A 5,620-nucleotide genomic window follows, 5' to 3' on the forward strand; every position below is an offset into this window, starting at 1 on the left:
TGGGAAGGAGTACAGGTGTGTTGAAACGCTCCACCTCTACCCCCCCTCTTATAGAAAGAATGAGGCAGGGGGCTAGCCTCTCGTACTGAGAACGGCCGCCCCGCTCCTCCAATGTGGCCGCCCTGCTGCCCTCAGTGGCTCAGGGAGCCAGGACCGACCCTCTACTCCAATCAGTGGCGCCTTATTTTCTGCCATGGCACCCATCCCCGTGCTCCCCGCATCCACCACCTACCCCTCCTAATGCATGGGGTACGCGTGGCGGGTGCACGTGAAGCAAGGGGAAAGTGGGATGGCAGTTTTCGCCCCATGACCGTGGGGTGTGGGCATCCGGCGGACCACGATTTAAGTTTTTTCGTAACGTTGCATAGGACGCATGGAGAAACCGGAAACTGGCCCGGACTCAAGATAAATGAAGAAGCGAAGAAGACCTCAAGAGACCAGCCCCTTCCACGCCCCTGCCTGTGCACTTATTTGGGCCTAGCCCGACGATGCTCGGCAACACGTTCGGGGCAGGCCCGGGGGCTTCTATCGGTGCAACAAACCCTAGACTGTGCACTGGCACGGGAACAAGATTACAACATCAACCCAAGTCAGAGCACAAGATACCAAGATCTTCGAAGAACCAACATGTAGCTTAAGGGGAACAAGATCAAGCCAGAGAAGCAAATACCACCAGGAGAAAAGCCTCCCTTGCCGGGCAGGCGAGCTCAGCGAGGGCGGGGTCACCCCGGAAGAAAACGTCCAAGATGTCCCTGCAGGGCCTACCGGGACTCGCGGAGGCAAAACCACCTCACCAACTACTCCGCCACGACCCACGTCGTCAATTAGTGCGGTGTCAAGCCGCAGAGTGATTAGGTGGCAGCCATTCGCCACATGGCAGCTTCCTTCTACAAGAGATGCCTACGAATGACACCCGTCCTGCAACGTGTCAAGCGAGCAGGTGTGAAGCTGGCAAAACAGGCCGACAAAGCTTGCCGGGCAAGCGATGATGTGACATTGAGCGGCGCATTTAATGCACCCTGTTAGCCTACATGGTTAGGTATGATAGCACTGTTTGCTATCTTATCAGTGCATAATGACTACTTTGCCATTGTGGTGACCCCTTAACCTATAAAAGAAGGCCCATGGCAACCATAGAAGGGGTTAGAAGCTTGGATACACACACACACACACACACTCATATACGCCTAGCCACTATCGCCCTGAGGCAACCCCGCTGGGCAAGTGTACTACGCACCACCACCATTCTTCCACCATTAGTCCACCAAAGCAGGAGTAGGGTTTTACGCCTCATGGCATCCCATACCTGGGTAAAATTCCCTGTGTGATCTCTGCCGTGCTGCCCCATGCTCTTCTGCTCTTTGTGCAACGTGACATCCCCCTGCCGAACCAGCAAGGGACCTTCGTCCCATAGGTGGCTGTGGTTACCCACGACACCCGGGGGCTCCTGTCGGTGCAACAAACCCTGGGTCTATTGCCCAGACTGTGCATAGGCCCAAGAACAAGACTACAACACCAAGATCAAATCAAAGCACGAGGAATCAATTCTTCAAAGGACCAACGTGCAAATAAAGAAGACCAATACTGACCAAAGAGACAAGATACCACTACGACATGAACCTCCCTTGCCGAGCAGGCGAGCCTGGCGAGGTTAGGGTTACCCCGGAAGCGAGCCTCCAAGATTGACCCAGCAGGCCTACCGGGGCCCACGGTGGCGAACCACACCACCCCACAGCGATGCACGTCATTGATTAGTGCGGTGTCAAGCTCCTAAGTGACTAGGTCGCTGCTCCCTGCCACATGGCAGCCAATTCCTACAAAAAATACCTCCAAGCGACACCTGTCCTGAGACGTGTCAAGCAAGCAGGCGCGAAGCTGGCAAAACAGCCCGGCAGGGCTTGCCGGGCAAGCTGTGATGTGACACTGAGCGGCGTATTTAATGCGCTCCGTCAGCCTGCAGAGTTAGGTATGATAGCATTGTTTGCTATCTAATCAGTATGTAAAGACTGATTTGCCACTATGGTGACCTCTTGATCTATAAAAGGAGGCCCATGGCAACTGTAGAAGAGATTCAAACCCTCTCACACTCATACGCTCGTAGCCACTTGATACGTCTCCATCGTATCTACTTTTCCAAACTCTTTTGCCCTTGTTTTGGACTCTAACTTGCATGATTTGAATAGAACTAACCCGAACTGGCTGTTTTTAGCAGAATTGCCACGGTGTTATTTTTGTGCAGAAATAAAAGTTCTCGGAATGACCTGAAACTTCACGGAGATGATTTTTGGAATTAATAAAAAATATTGGTGAAAGGATCAACCGAAGGGGCCCACACCCTGGCCACAATGGTGGGGGGCGCGCCCACCTCCCTGGGGCGTGCCCTCCGTCCTTATGGGCCCCCTGGACCTCCATCGACATCAACTCCAACTCCACATATTCACGTTCGGGGAGAAAAAAAATCAGGGAGCAGGATTCATCACGTTTTACGATACGGAGCCACCGCCAAGCCGTGTTCTTCCTCGGGAGGGCATATTAGGAGTCCGTTTTGGGCTCCAGAGAGGGGATCCATCGCCATCGTCATCATCAACCATCCTCCATCACCAATTTCATGATGCTCACTGCCGTGCGTGAGTAATCCCATCGTAGGCTTGCTGGACCATGATGGGTTGGATGAGATTTACCTTGTAATCGAGTTAGTTTTGATAGGGTTTGATCCCTAGTATCCACTATGTTCTAAGATTGATGTTGCTATGGCTTTGCTATGCTTAATACTTGTCACTAGGGCCCGAGTGCCATGATTTCAGATCTGAACCTATTATGTTTTCATGAATACATTTGTGTTCTTGATCCTATCTTGCAAGTTATAGTCACCTACTACGTGTTATGAACCGGCAACCCCGGAGTGACAATAGTCGGGACACTTCCCGGTGATGACCGTAGTTTCAGGAGTTCATGTATTCACTAAGTGCTAATGCTTTGGTCTGGTACTCTATTAAAAGGAGGCCTTAATATCCCTTAGTTTCCATTAGGACCCCGCTGCCATGGGAGGGCAGGACAAAATATGTCATGCAAGTTCTTTTCCATATGCACGTATGACTATATTCGGAATACATGCCTACACTATATTGATGAATTGGAGCTAGTTCTGTGTCACCCTATGTTACAACCGTTGCATGATGAATGCCATCCGACATAATTATCCATCATTGATCCATTGCCTACGAGCTTTTCGCATATTGATCTTTGCTAAGTTACTTTTCCGTTGCCACTGTTACGATTGGTACAATACTCCTACTATTACTTTTGCCACCGTTGCCGTTATTTCCATACTACTTTGCTACTAGATACTTTGCTGCAGATATTAAGTCTTTCATGTGTGGTTGAATTGAAAACTCAGCTGCTAATACTTGAGAATATTCTTTGGCTCCCCTTATGTCGAATCAATAAATTTGGGTTGAATTCTCTACCCTCGAAAACTGTTGCAATCCCCTATACTTGTGGGTTATCAAGATCTTTTTCTGGCACCGTTGTCGGGGAACATAGATGTATTCTCTGAGTCACTTGGTATTTATATCTATTGATTACTATGAGGAATTTGGAAGATCAAAGAACCAAGATTTTTCCCTCAACTACGGGGGGAGGTAAGGAACTGCCATCTAGCTCTGCACTTGATTCTCCTTCTGTTTTGAATAAACTTGCGACACCTGCACCTGCTATTGATTCTGATATGTCGCATGTTATTGATGATGCCACTTCTGCTATGCATGATGCTTATTATGAAACTACTTCTCTACTTGATAATATTGTGCCACTAGGTGAATTTCTTGATGAACAACTTGCTAGGTTTAGAGAGAATCAAACTACTGAAACTGATGATATTATTGAAACTGAAGATTATGATTCTCCCCCTAGATATGAATTGCCTGTTGTACCCGAGGGTTATGTTATGGATGAAGAAACTGCTAGAGACTTCTTCGCTTGGAATGATAGAGAGGGTCTTAAGAAATTGTTAGCTAAGCTAAAAGAAAAATCCTTGAATGCTAGAATGAATAGGATCCCAATTTTGCTACTTCACCTATCTTTATTACTAATAAGGATTATGAATTCTCTGTCGATCATGAGTTAATTACTTTGGTTGAATCTGATCCTTTCTATGGTTATGAATCTGAAACTGTTGTGGCACATGTTACTAAATTGAATGATATAGCCACCCTATTTGCTCATGAGGAAAAAAGCCGCTATTACTATATTCTCAAATTGTTTCCTTTCTCATTAAAGGGTGATGCTAAGTTATGGTTTAATTCTCTTGCTCCTGCTTGTGTGTGTAGTCCCCAGATATAATTTATTACTTCTTTGCAAAATATTTCCCTGCTCATCAGAAACAAACTGCTTTAAGGGAAATATTTAACTTTGTGCAAATTGAAGAAGAGAGTCTCCCACAAGCTTGGGAGAGGCTTCTCCAATTACTTAATGCTTTGCCTGATCATTGTGACGCCTGGATAATCAAGCTACAGTAACCTCTACTAATGATGCCACGTCACCTTGGTTACTGTTGATAAACTTGCGTTAGTTCAAAAGTATTCAAATTCAAATTTAAAATATAGGCAAACAACAAAAGTTTCAAACAATAAAACTTAAATGTTCGGGTTGTGCCAAATAATGCGTAAGTAATTATGGTGGATAAACCACACTGTTATAAAATATTTAAATACTATAAGATGAATGAAACTGTAGATAAAACAATTTATTAAATTCCTTTTGTATTATATAAAATACTAAACTGTTTTGTTTAGAGTAAAACTTTTTATGCCAGTGGTTTGAGTGGCAATGCTAAATTTAGGAGTTGAAATTATATTTTACGAAATTAAAATAAATTGAAAAGTCAAAAGAAAGCAGAAAATAAAATAAAAAAAAGGGAAAGATCAAAATACAAAAAAAAGGAGAACCCCCCTCCCACTGGGCTCTGGCCCAGCAAGCCACCGGCCCAACTGGGCCATCTCCCAGCCAGGCCGGCCCACCTCGGCCTACACATACCCCCCATCGAACCGAAACCCTAGCGTACCCCTCACCGGTCGCCCCACTCCCTCACGATCCCCACTTCTCCCTCGTCTCCCTCCCAGCGCCGCCACTCGCAACACACACACATACGCATCGGCACAGGGAGAGGAGCGCCCCTGTTCGATCACCTTCCCCGCACGCTCGTGCCCGATGCAAACCACTGCCGGCGCCGCCCCTCCCGGACTCCTCCGGGCCCCTCCTCTCCCTCGCACGACGCTCGCTTGAAACTGCGTCCTCGCCTCGTCACCGACCCGATGTCGTCGCCCGTCGTCACACCACCACCGCCCGGAGACCTCGCCGCCTCGACCTCATCTCCGTCGCCGACCCGACCCCGACCTCGTCGTCCCTGTCCTCCCCGAGCCCATTGCCATGACCCTGCAACCCCTTGTGAGGACCCCCTCCTTCTCCTCTTCCCCGTGCTCCAGCAGCGCACCTGCACGCCCGCGTCGTCCGCGCCGGCGCATGGCTCCCTGCCATGCTCCGACCCCCTCCCATCGCCGTCGTTCTCCGCCACTGACACCGTCTCTCGGACCCCCCCCCCCTGCCGGACCGCCTCCTCGAC

The sequence above is a fragment of the Triticum dicoccoides genome, chromosome 5B, assembly GCF_002162155.2.
Source record: "Triticum dicoccoides isolate Atlit2015 ecotype Zavitan chromosome 5B, WEW_v2.0, whole genome shotgun sequence".
Classification (NCBI taxonomy): Eukaryota; Viridiplantae; Streptophyta; class Magnoliopsida; order Poales; family Poaceae; genus Triticum; species Triticum dicoccoides.